At 34.2% G+C, this 14,189-nt stretch overlaps 1 long non-coding RNA gene across 1 annotated transcript; it reads right to left on the bottom strand.

Moving 5' to 3' along the window:
• Window positions 1-12,785: 12,785 nt before the first annotated feature.
• Window positions 12,786-13,501, bottom strand: LOC149150332 (uncharacterized). Its single transcript, XR_016263736.1, has 3 exons — window positions 13,369-13,501; window positions 13,204-13,272; window positions 12,786-13,118 (listed from the first exon to the last, which is right to left on the bottom strand). It is a non-coding gene; the product is annotated as an uncharacterized LOC149150332 (long non-coding RNA).
• Window positions 13,502-14,189: the final 688 nt, after the last annotated feature.

Below are 14,189 nucleotides of genomic sequence, written 5' to 3'. Positions count from 1 at the left end.
AAGGAATATGATCATGACAGAAAATAAGAACAACTTCTCCTCACCCACAGGGGTACCACAGAAGCTTCAGGTGGGCAAAAAAGTCTGGTTGCATCTGCAGAAGGAACGCCTTACAAGAGCCCATAAAAACCTCCGACCATGCTGACATGGTCCTTACACCATTACTAAGGTGGTGGGAAATAATACTTTGGAGCACAAAATTCCTACATTCCTTTGCCTGCACCAAGTATTCAATGTGTACTTCCCTCGACCATGCTTCCCACCATTACTAGACACATTCAAGATTGCAGAACAACTCACCGGGGACCAAGTTCAGCAGATGGAGGAACTCAACGCAATGGGGACCATTGCTTCCTAAGTGGGGAGGAATGATGCAAGTGGGTGTTGGTGGCCACTGACCTATCCCATTTGGACCCCAAAACTGTCTCTTTTAGTTTTTCAGCTTCTTAAATTGTAGCACATTTTACTATTTTTAGCAGTTTTTTGGGTCCTGAACTTCCGGAGCCATTTTGAGGCCCGAAACAATGTTTTCTGGGAAATCTGGGGGCAACATGGGACCATGGATAGATGCTGCCCTTCCAAAAGTTGTAGTGCTTGGATAGATCTTTCTAACAAGCTATTGTACGGTTCAAATGGAGATCGTATGCCAAAGTTATGACGCCGGGAAATTGATGTACCAATTTACCCAAACGGTGCCCACAATTTTGTGTTTCATCTTCTAGGGTTAGGTTTCGGGAGGTGAAGGGTTTTCCATTGTTTCTCAACAATAAATAGGTCTTCAAGCCTCATTGTAACATAGTTCAGAGGCATGTGGGCACCACATCTCTTCTCAGAGATAAGCTACCAACGCCCTAGCTAGTTTCTTTATATTTCTGTTTGTAAGCATATCTTAGTATTTTAAATTAATGAAACAATGTATTATTTCCACTGCATCATTGTGTTTATGGTTATCTCTGTAATTTGTTGTGTTCCTGTTTAAATCTAAATCACATTGTCATTATTTAATTCACATTATTACTATATTTTTTTTATTTATGTTTTATGTTTTACTATTTTGTAACACTATTTTGTAACGCCATTTTGTAACACTATTATACTAATCATTATCATTATTTAATTCATGTTATTACTATATTGTTTGTTTGTTTTATGTTTTATGTTTTGCTATTTTGTAACACTATTTTGTAACACCATTTTGTAACACTATTATACTAATCATTATCATTATTTAATTCATGTCATTACTATATTAATAATTTTGTTATCATATTGTGTGTTTGTTTTATGTTTTATGTTTTATTATTGCGTTACACTATTTTGTAACACTATTACACTAATCATTATCATTATTTAATTCATGTTATTACTATATTGTTTGTTTGTTTTATGTTTTATGTTTTACTATTTTCTAACACTATTACACTAATCATTATCATTATTTATTTCATGTTATTACTATATTAATAATTTTAATTCATGTTATTACTATATTGTTTGTTTGTTTTATATTTTATGTTTTATTATTTTGTAACACTATTATACTAATATATTGATAATTTTATTACTATATTGTTTGTTTGTTTTATGTTTTATGTTTTACTATCTTGTAACACTATTTTGTAACACTATTATACTAATAAGCCCTAAGAGTTAGCTCAATCGGTCAAATCAAGTGCCTCGCCAATGGGAGGTCATAGGGTCAATTCACGAAAGCTCTTAGGGTCAGGTGAGTAAATAGGCTGAGTGGTGCTGATGCCCTTTGGGTGGCATCCACTCAGTGTTGAACAACCCTCGATGTAGCGGCTACCCATTGACCTGTGTATTCGTGAACTAGAAAGTGAAAAAAAACACTATTATACTAATCAATATCATTATTTAATTCATGTGATTACTATATTGTAACACTATTTATGTTTTATGTTTTACTATTATACTAATCATTATCATTATTTAATTCATGTTATTACTATATTAATAATTTTAATTCATGTTATTACTATATTGTTTGTCTCTGTCCATAACATGTTTTTTCCAACCTTTATCTAAATGTGACAATTTGAATCCATGAATTGTAACACTATTTATGTTTTATGCTTTACTGTTATACTAATCATTATCATTATTTAATTCATGTTATTACTGTATTGTTATTCTCTGTCTGTAACATGTCTTTTCCAACCTTTATCTACATGTGACGATTTGAATCCATGAATTGTAACACTATTTTGTAACACTATTTATGTTTTATGTTTTACTATTATAATAATCATTTTCATTATTTAATTCATGTTGTTACTATATTGTTTGCCTATTATGGAACTAGCTCAAGAAAAGATAGAAAAGATAGATCAACGCGTTAGAATTCAGCCTCTTCGAGGGGGCAACCTCCTTTACATTACATAAATGAACAATTATTCGATGATACAAATGAAAAGACCTCATTTCTTATATAGGAGTCTAAGGGATTATAACATAATTAGAGCCGAACTAACAATAATAATGTAAGGGCACAATAATAACAATAGTGGGCTTCTATGGGGCACAATAGTAACAATATGGGCACTACATGGGTACATCAATATAATAAGTGGGTTGTACTAATAACAATAAGGGGTTACACTAGTAGTATAGGGGCCTAACATGCTCCTCTCCTTCAAAAAGCGTTGTCCTCAATGCTTGAGTAGTTCTTGATGCTTCTGTATAGAATTCTTGTCCTCCCATGTGGAATCTTCAGCAGGTAAGTTCTTCCACTTGATGAGATACTCTGAAATTGATCGATTTCGTAGCTGTTGGGTTCTTGTTTCTGTGACTGCTCGAGGTTCCAATATGATTTTTCCTTCCACCTCAATTTCTGGCAATATTGTTTGAATTGGGATCTTTTGCAACTTTTGAATAAGTGGCCATACTTCTTCGTCCTTCTTCCATTCATCCATTGCTTCATTTATCCAATCTAGTTGGATAATAGAAATAGCACAAAACAATTCTTCCACATCCTCGTCCCTGAAGAGTCTTCCCCTTTGGTAAGGTCGCCATTTTTTAAGTGCATGTAGTATTGCCAACATTTCGTTCTCATAAACAGCTTGCTTGAGATGTAGTAGTAAAAATACCCAATCACCTACATCAAAACATTTTTCACTACGATGTTGATCTACCTGTTGTTTTGTTTGATTTTGCACCGAAGTGGCATTATCCTTTAAAAGTTGGAGAACTTTTTGTTGATGCTCAATGTGATCTTTCACTGCTTGAACCTTTTTATTCTTGATATGTCCTTCTATCTCTAGAGTTCGAGGAGTGGTAATTTCTTCCAATCCTTTACAAGATATGGTCGGATACATTTCTTGATGCTCCATGTGATCTTTCACTTCTTGAACATTTTTCTTCTTGATATGTCCTTCTATCTTGATGGTTTGAGGAGTGGTAATTTTGACCAATGAATTACAAGATATGGTTGGATTCATTTCTTCTTTCTCGATGTGATCTTTCACTTCTTGTACCTTTTTCTTCTTGATATGTCCTTCTATCTTCAGCGTTTGAGTAGTGGTAATTCTTGCCAATGCTTTACAAGATATGGTTTGATTCATTTTTTCCTTCTCTGGGGTGGGATCCTGGCGTATATCTTCTTCTTTTGATGTTTCTTGATCCTTTTCTTCCTCCTCTTCATATTATATGTAAAATAATTTCTTCTAAGCACACTTATGACCTTTAGTGCATTTGTTACCACTATTGTAACAAAACCCTTTTTCTCTTTTTTCTTCCAATTGTTGTGGTGTAACCCTTGTAGGTTGTGGAAGTCTAGGAGAAACAACACTTCCATATTTATAGTTGTGAGGGGTATGCTTCCCGGTTTCCATAATTTTTCTTTCCAATATGTCACAAAGCCCTTTTACTCTTATTAATTGTTGTGGTTTTACTCTAAAGAAGGTGTTGCTCTTTGTATCCTCATAATGTGCTATCATTTCCTCCGTGAAAATTGACCACGTAACAAGTTGTTTACGAGAACAAAGCCCTTCATAACATAAAAATTGATCTAGTTCTAAATATGAAGATGTAATACATACCTTTTGTAACAGTTGTACACCATGTAGATCAAAATATTGCTCCATCTGAAGTATCCAATTTACCGGATCCTTGCCATCAAACTTCCTCATCTTGTTTTTTCTTGATTTTAGGAGCTCGATCTTGAAATGAATCTAAATATGTACTTTCAGATCTTTAAGTTCTAAAATTGTGACCTATAGTAACCCTCTATGTTCTCTTTCCAATGCCACAAGTCTGACCCAATTTGGATTCTCCAAGGAAGAGTTATGCGAAATCTCCCACAGTGACTTGATTACAGACTAGTTCAGTAGAGCGAACTTGTACGACGTGCCACGAGTCACTGTTTCGACATTTGGATCTGAAAATGCATACAAGAAACTACAGTCCGTCCTCTTTCTGTACCTTTTTATGAAATTTCAATCCGATCCGTAGAGAGAATGTTATAACAATTTTTCCCAGGTCACCTGTTTGGAATGTAATTCAGGAGTCTGCAAAAAGACCAACTTCATCAGATCATATCTCCAGAAATATCAGGGGAAAAGTCCTGAAATTTGGACCCAACGTTCAGCGTGATTTCTTCTCAAACAGGTTTTTTTGCGACTTCTAAAACGTCACAGAAAAAAATTTATAGCGAAAATTCCATGATGACCTGTTTGGAGCAGTGAAACCCTAGAATCCAAAGCTCTCATACCAAATGTTATGGAACCAGCTCAAGAAAAGATAGAAAAGATAGATCAACGCCTTAGAATTCAGCCTCTTCGAGGGGGAAACCTCCTTTACATTACATAAATGAACAATTATTCGATGATACAAATGAAAAGACCTCCTTTCTTATATAGGAGTCCAAGGGGTTATAACATAATCAGAGCCGACCTAACAATAATAATGTAAGGGCACAATAATAACAATAGTGGGATTCTATGGGGCACAATAGTAACAATATGGGCACTACATGGATACATCATTATAATAAGTGGGTTGTACTAATAACAATAAGGGGTTACACTAGTAGTATAGGGGCCTAACATTGTCTCTGTCTGTAACATGTTTTTTCCAACCTTTATCTACATGTGACGATTTGAATCCAGGAATTGTGACACTATTTTGTAACACTATTTTTTTTTTATGTTCTACTATTATACTAATCATTATCATTATTTAATTCATGTTATTACTATATTAATAATTTTAATTTTTTGTATTGTAAATTTATATTAATAATGAACTTGCTTCTAGGAATTGGTTGTCATGAATTAGATGTTGGGAATTATTTGTTTGGAATAAGCATAATAGAATACTTATTATTTATTTTTGTTTTTATTTTTTATTTTTTAAGTCTATTGATTGCATGATTGGTGCTCTACATCGTTTGTATAAGGGAGAAGAGTAAGTAATGGATGCTAGATTTAAGTATTCTCTCAAGGATATTGTTTGTCTCTGTCTGAAACATGTTTCTTCCAACCTTTATCTACATGTGACAATTTGAATCCATGAATTGTAACACTATTTTGTATAGTTCCATATTCATAGAGCTATGGATATAAAGAAGATATACTGTCATTGAAAATATATAAGATACTCATTAAGATATAGAAACAAGATGAAGAAATGTACTTAAAAATTATTTGGGGAACTATCACCTTATTAACTAGTGCTTTCATGTATACTACCATGCTCGATTCCATCAAGAGTAAAAAAAACACACAAACTTATGAGTGATGTAAAACTTATAGGAAACTCTAGATCTTTGAAATCAGAGGGCACTAATTATGTGTTTTCACGAAATATCTGCCTGCTAGCAATATAAGTTGAAGGGGGGGATATTATATCAATTATATATCTATCTGTAATGGATAAAAATGTAGAGGGATGAATAGAGAGTTAAACATGGATCTTGGTTTAGATTGTGCAATGTAGGGATTGTTTGAGGTAATGAAAGCTAATTGTCACTCTGTTGTTTTCAACTAGTCATAGATCTAGTTTAGTTGAAATGTCGACATACAAATTAAATTTCTCCCCTATGTTTAAAGGATACTTTTTTTGTTAAAATATATTTATATTAGTATAAACTAATATAATACCAAAAAAAACTTTTATTTTATGCCTCTTCACTAAAACAATTAACATATATATTTTTAACGTTTTTATGAAGGTCATGTAAAGAGAATATGTTGTTAGTTAGTTCTTTATGTCGTTATTTGAATTATAATTTTAATCATTTACTTCAATTGAAAATTCATGAGTATTTTAGAATTTATAATTATAAAACAATAAAATATAGATTTAAACAATATTATCTAGAATTTTGTAACAGCTTTTACATTTTGCTCACTATCTAATGTTGCGAGGAAAAAAATATGAGGAATATCTATTTCTATGTAGCAATATTTATCATATTATTTGTATGATTTTATGTGATAAAAAAAATTATATTCAAAAACCTTAACATTGTCATAGTTATATAAATTAACATTAGCTGTTAGAAGACATCAATGCATTCTCTCAATATGAATTTGTTAAGCTAATAAATTGGTTACACATTTTGACTTGCAAAATTTTCCTAAGTTCTGTACCCACGAAAGAGGGTTGTGCATAAAAATATTTGATTTGGATTTAAGATAGATCTAGGTATGTTCACCTAAACAATAAATTACCTTGTGTTGCCTATAAAGTTTTAGTGGAAAGGAAAAAAAAGTTGTTAAAAAAAGACAAATTCCAAAACAAATGTAAAATGGCAACAAAAAACACTTCACTGAAAGGGAATCCATATAATTATGAAATATTTTTAATATATTCATTTTAAAATATTTAAATAAATATTAATCAACATCAAATGTTCGAGTGTTGTTTACAAAAATTGCTTAAATTTACACAAATATGATTGAGGGTAAAATAAATAACTAAAAAAATATTCCTCCATAGAGTCACACATGTTCAATGAGGTACATTTATAGAAAATAACCAAATGAAAACCTGATTTAAAATAAATAAATTTCTAATAAAAGATCCACATAGAGTCACACATGTTCAATGAGATATATTTAGAAAAAATAATCCAAATGAAAACCCGAATTAAAATAAATAAATTTCTGATAAAAGATCCATAGAATAAGAATTTCATGGTGTATAGTCATATATACGACCTACACAATCATTAACCAAGTTAGGCCATTCCTTTGCCGAAGATATATTTACCCACATAAATTTACATAAAATAGATCAAATAACATTGACACAATATTTCTGTAAATAAAAATCTATATATTTCACAAAAGCACGATGTTTCCTATACATAGTGAAATTTAAAACAACATTATTTATAAACAAATAAATTAAATAAAACCCTAATTTTTCCCTTTCTAATTTAAAATTATTAAGAATCTATTTAAACAATATAAAACAATACTATAATATATAAAAAAATTCCTATCATACTCATACATGCTATGAAAATAAAATCCAAAAACACTCAAATTAGCATCAAATAAATCAAATGAAACCCCATATTTGCTTTCCTTCTCGTTTAAAATTTTCAATGATGATTCAAGGAAAGTACAACCCCTCTGTGAAAAATATATGCGGAAAACAATAAAAGTTTTAAAGGTTCAACACTCTAAAGGTTTTAGCATAAATTCATGGTTCTCTCAATGGGAGTTAGGCCACAAATATCCACGAGAAAAGATGAGAGATGCTAGTTCAAAAAATCCATTTTGCAATAAACATCCATTTTGAAATAAATGGTAATGAGAATATTTATTAAGAAGATAAATAAATTAAAAATGTGTATGAATTTATTATGAAAGAATGTTTAGGGGTTAAAATAGGCCCTCCCTCATTCCATCCCTTTCTCCCTCTCTCTTTCTCTCTCTCACTCCCTATAACTCTTGTTATCTCTCTATCTCTCTCTCTCTCTCTCACTATTTCTCAATCATTCTCTCACTCTTACTATTTGTCTCTCTCACTCTCTTTGACATTGTATCCATCTCTGTCAATATATCACCATCTCATTCTCTCTCTTACACTCTCTTCCCCCCTTTCTCTACCTTTCTACTTCCTCCTTCATTCCACCTTGTCTCATTCTCTCTCTTTCCATCCCCCCTTCTCTTTGTGTCTCTTGCTCTCTTTCTCTCACTTTCTCTCCCTCACTCTTCATATCTCCCTCTCTCATTATCTCCCAATATTGCTCTTTATCACTCTCAAAATGGCTCTTTCACATAGACTCTCTGACATTATATCCTCCTCACTCTCTCTCTGTAAAACTCTTCCATTCTCTACCCCTCTCCTTTCCCCACTCTCTTTTGCTCACTCCATCTCTTATTCCCTCCCCCCCTGCTCTCTCATTCCCTCCCTCCCTCCCTCTCTCCTTTTCTCTCTTTCCCTCACTCTATCTCTCTACCTCACTCTCTTTTTTTCTCTCTCTCCCACTCTATCTCTCTCACATTCTCTCTCCCTTTCTCTCTCTCCTTGTCTCACTCTCACTACCTCTCTCTTCCCACTCTCCCACCTTAACTATTTCTTTCCTTCTCTTCCCCCTCCTCCTCCCTCACTATCCCTCTCTTTCTTGCTCTCTCCCTTTGTCTCTCATTCTCCCCCTCTCATTCTCTCTCTCTCCCCCTCTCTTGATATCCACCCCCTCTCTCAATACCCCCCATCTCTCTCTCCCCCCTCTCTTTGTTTTTCCCACGTTCTCTCCCCCTTTCTCTATCCTCTCTCACTCTCTCTTTTTATCTCTCATCCTCTTTCTCATTCTCTCTCCCCCCTAACTCTCCCCCCTCTTTCTCATTCTCTCTTCCCTCACTTAACATTAACATGTATCCCAGTTTGTCACATTCTCGTAACTCTCTCTCCAATTATCCCCTCTCCCTCTATCTCTCTATGTCACCAGCCATCCCCGCCTCCTTCCCTCCCTCTCTCCCATAATCCTCAAATCCTAAAAACTTAAATCTTAAATCTAATTTATAAACTTGACTTGACTTAACGTTACTTAGGGTTAAGTGAAACTAATTCTTTTAACAAATATACATGGTCATAAAATACAATTTTATAAACATTATAAACTTGAAATCTATTTTAAAATATTAATAGAAAAATTACACCCCATTATGATATTCATAGTGCAAATAAAAAAATAAAAAATAGAGATATAAATTCTAGCAATTTAAAAAAAATACATTCTAACATGAGTATTTTTGATAAAGTAATAACAATACAATATTTAAATACATACTAAATAAATATACATTTTCATAATTAAAAAAAGAGAAATTCACAAGAAAACAATAACTAACATAAATAAAATAATATTACATTACACCAAAAATATATATTTCATCATTAACTCAATTAACTACATTAAATACAGTCTTAAAAATGACGAGGTTAAACCAACTAAACTGAAACTAATAATGAAAAAACTATTTAATGAATGTTGTAACAAGCCCCCATACAAACTCCATTTGTAAAAATTAATAGTTTCATTTGTAAAAAAAAAGTTATAAAGTATAATTCGTCCGTGGTGTAATCGCTTGCCCAATGAGAAGAAAATGGATCGAAGGTTAGACTGGCCCAATGAGAAGATAATGGACAGATTGATGTTCAATGAGGAGATAATGGACGGATTGAGGTTTCCAAGGACGGAAAGCATTGGAGTTAGAAAATTTCCCATCGGAGATTTTATTGAACGAGCAAGAGTGACTTTTTGGTTCGTTGTTGTTGTGACACAGGAGGCCAACATCGAACAAGGCGTGTTAAAATATAGAAATTTAATCAAGAATGACCGTATGAAATTAATGAGGATAGACAAAAACGAATTCAAGTCAAGAAATATAATGGATAAGTAAAGGCTGCCTAAAAAAACTAGAAGGATATATATTCTAGTAATTTAAAATATATATATGGTAATATTTAAATGTATGTTAAATAAATATAGATTTTCAAAGTATGTTAAATAAATATAGATTTATTTGAAAAGAGAAAGATTCACAATTATTAAATAACATAAATATAGTAATAAATTAATTATCTTGTATCAAAAATATATATTTAATCATAAATACAATTGAATGCAATTAAGAAAAAATAAACAAATATGATTATAAAAAATAAAAGAAAACATAGACACAATTAAATACATTTTTAATATATATACCGAAGCCATAAGAAACTATTAAATTAAATAGGGTTAAACAAAACTACAATTAAACTAATAATATACAAACTGCATTTAATTTTGTAAAAGAAAATGCCTATTGAATTTGCAAAAACAATTTACCTAGTGTGAAAACAGAACAACCATAAATTTGTTTTAACGAGATGGCAGAACGAATTGACTTGAAATGGTGGATTTATTGTAAAGTCAATTTCCGATTGAGCTACATATCACAAACAAATCAAGGATTTTAACTCGCGTGTCTTTGATTGATGGCCAGAAAAAACACCGCTGCATAGAATGGAGAAGGAGAATTCTGAACACACATCTTGAAGACACAGATCATACCCTTTATCAACATCTAAACATCAAAACACACATATGCATATGCTTTAAGGTCTTCATATATGTGTTGCAACTCGTTGTAGTATGAGATTTGTACTATGAGATCTGTAATTGGTGTATGCGATAAAGGCTGAATTTGATTTATGTCAAATAAACACCGCCTCACAGAATGGACAAAGAGCATCCTGAGCACACATATGCACATGTTTTTTATATGAAATAAACACGTCTGGACAGAATGGACAAAGAGCATCCTGAACACACAGATGCATATGCCTTTTATGTGAATTAAACACCACCGCACAGAATGGACAAAGACCATCATGAACACACAAATGCATATGCTTTTTATATGAATTAAACACCCTTGGACAGAATGGACAAAGAGCATCCTGAACACATGCTCTTTATATGAATTAAACACCCTTGGACAGAATGGACAAAGAGCATCCTGAACACACAGATGCATATGTTTTTTATGTGAAATAAACACCGCCGCACATAATGTGTAATGACCCCAGATTTATGTAAATTTGAAAGTTACTGTGGTAAAAGACTAATACAGTTGTTGTTATGTTTTAAACAAAACTGTGGCAAACTAATTCTGATTGAATAATTTAAATTTAAATATTTTCTTGGAATTGCTGGCAGCCTCTAAGAGGTGAATCTTAAAGAAAATGATCAGTTGTGATAACTGATGGAACTACCCTCCAAAAGAGGGAAAAGCCCTGACTGAGGGATTCTGTGCTGTTGGGACAGACAGAGGAAAAGAAAACAAATCTTGCTCCAAGAGTAAAGGAGAGGAGGGAGGTTAAGTCTGGTGAGGACCAGATAACCTGGCACAAGGAGTGCACTGTTCCTGTTGAGGGCTGGAGGCCTGCAGGATTGCTCGGGGGGAGAACACCGTCTGAAGGATGGATCTCATGGCTGGGAGGAGAGCAGAATTAAAGTTCAGGTGACCTTTCGTTTGAAAAACCATTCCTGACATTGGAAATCAGGTACGATTCCAAACTGGTAGTCCCTGATAGAAAATGAATATGCATTTAAAGTTACAGTAATGTAAGTAGGAAAGACTGCTGTCCTAGATACTGTTAGTGTAATGTATCTGTGCAAACTTGGGGAAGAAACCGCCCTTGAATAGACAGAGTCTTAAATAAGTCTGTATATGGTTAAGATAACCTACAGTTGAGAACTGGTCACGGGTGACAGTCTCGTTCCAGCTCTATTAACAGAGTCTTGGAGGTGGAATAGTACAGAGACGTTAAACAAGTCTGTATAGGGTAACGATATCCTGAATCTGAGACCCGGTTACAAGTAACGGTCTCGTTCTAGCTCCACTAACAGAGTTAAAGATTCATCAAACGGACTTTGAACTAAATCAGTACATAGCAAAATATAATGCGGATACTTGATTTTAAATCTGTGAGGGTTCTTTAGTTAAAGGTATGAAACCCCGAATTAAGAAACAAATTCTGATTACGGTTGAAAACAGATCCATAACAATGAAAATGGAATAACTAATAACCCAAGTAAACATTAACTGTGTATACATATTCAGAGACTCTACGCAGAGAGTACTGGTTGTTGAGGGAATATAAACACAGAGATTTGCTACATTCATCAAATATATGTTACCGAGTCACTGGACTCGTTGCATAAGTTCTTTAACAGAGAAATCTGAACATGAGACCATACTGCGCACGATATAACGCCAGCAATGGAATAGCAACGTATTAAAACGATAAATGCAACAGTGGTAGCATAAAAGTCGGTACAATGCACAGAAACGACAAGAATATGAATAATCAGGTCGATAGCGGAAATATATGGCTATCAAGAAAGATAGTAACCAAACATAAACCTGTGTAAACATGCAAAGATTGGTGAATGAACTCACTATGGCCGAGAGGCTGTGTATGCAAACACAAAAGTAAAACCCTTATATCAAAACATCAATACTGTAGCGAATCTGTACAAGATAATAACTGTATCAAAGGGCCGCCCTGTCCATAGGGAAGGGTCCAGCGTTCAGACATTGAACAAGACGCCGAGGCGTAACATCAAACGGTAAATAACTCTTAAAACTTCCGATGCATGAACCCAGAAGGGATAAACTACTCAAGTAATACAGAGAGGAAAGCCGCATGTAATCAAAGCAGACAATAGCAAAGATATAAACCATATCTCTAGATGTATAGCGGTAAACAAACGATATATTCCATTAATCCACAGGAAAATTGCCCAAGGTTAGGGTTAATATACATCTGCGAAATATGAAGCAGTACCAGCGGAGAACCGTAAGCACAATGATAAAACAACCATTTGAGGAAGGGGTCAAGCCCCAAAATAATATTACAAGTTCTGTATTTAAAAACCCAAGACCCGAAATTATATGTTGCTACCAAAACGATAAGATGGTCTGCAACCAAACAAAATAGCACGATTCTACATAACAGAGCTTGGAAACTGTCCATAAAACTTAAGTCTCAACAGAGGAACCACTGTCGCAGGCAGCGGAGACGGCTGTAAGGGTTTCCGAAAGAATACCCGACAGTAGGTGTGATAGAGCCGAGTTGAAGAGTCAGGTCTGCACCAAGTCACAGATGGTGGCTTAAGACCGGAACAGTAAAACACTATTAACTTCAAAACTAAACCCCAATGCCGAGACATACCTGTGCAGTGCCGAAGGGGTCTCTGCTGAAGGAGGCGCCGCGAATGAGCTGCAATACAGCAGATTGTAGCTGCATGAATCCGACAGGAGGAAAACATAAGAATCTGGTAAGTAATTACTCATGATACAATGCATCAACGCAACTAATGACTGATAAACAAATTACCTGTGTGGATTCGGAGTGGAGAAAGGAGAAACTCTGAGGGGTTGCAGGCTGGAGGCACAAGGGGTGTGCGGAGCCGAACTGAGAGAGAGACATCGCACCAGGTCCGCAAAGACCGCGGCAGCAAATGAACCAAATGACAGTGTGAGCCCAATTAATAGTCACAGCAGAACCCGGAACAAATCCTAACCCTTTGATCATCACATAAGATCTGGACCGTTGAAATGAGGCGGGAGTCTGTGGCGGCAAGCCCAAAGTCCGCATTACCAACGCATCACATGGCCGGTGAAACCTGGATACGCCATCTGGCCGGAAGGGACTGTTGTCTTTATGGTAAGGATGATCTGTCATCCGGTACTGCGGTGGGACGTCAAGTCCACCATTAACCCCCATACATGATAAATATCTCGCACAGAATGTCATATGGTAGAGTAGTCTAATGTTTATGTTAGGTTAGCATTGTGATGTTATAAATTCAAATGCACAGACCTTAACATGTATGCATACCGTAACGTTGGTGCAATGGATTAAATATATAAGTTATGTATACGTTCGATGATTGAACCATAAAGTAAAGTGCGTTGATCATGATATAGTTTGACTTGTTTAAATGGGTATGATGATTGGACATATATAAATATATGATCATTATGTTAGGGAGGTTAATGTATACTCCTTTAAAAAAAAAAATTTAGAAATGGTCGTGACATAATGGACAAAGAGAATCATGAACACACAGATGCATATGATTTAACGCCTTCATAAATGTGTTGAACCCATTGTAGTCACTGTATGAGATCTGTAATGGCTGTATGAGATCTATA

Source organism: Pinus tabuliformis, chromosome 9, assembly GCF_031772625.1.
Source record: "Pinus tabuliformis cultivar Carrire ecotype Pingquan chromosome 9, CPIR1, whole genome shotgun sequence".
NCBI lineage: Eukaryota > Viridiplantae > Streptophyta > Pinopsida > Pinales > Pinaceae > Pinus > Pinus tabuliformis.
Note: the sequence above shows the minus strand (reverse complement) of the source record. Positions and strands in the feature narration are given on the sequence as shown.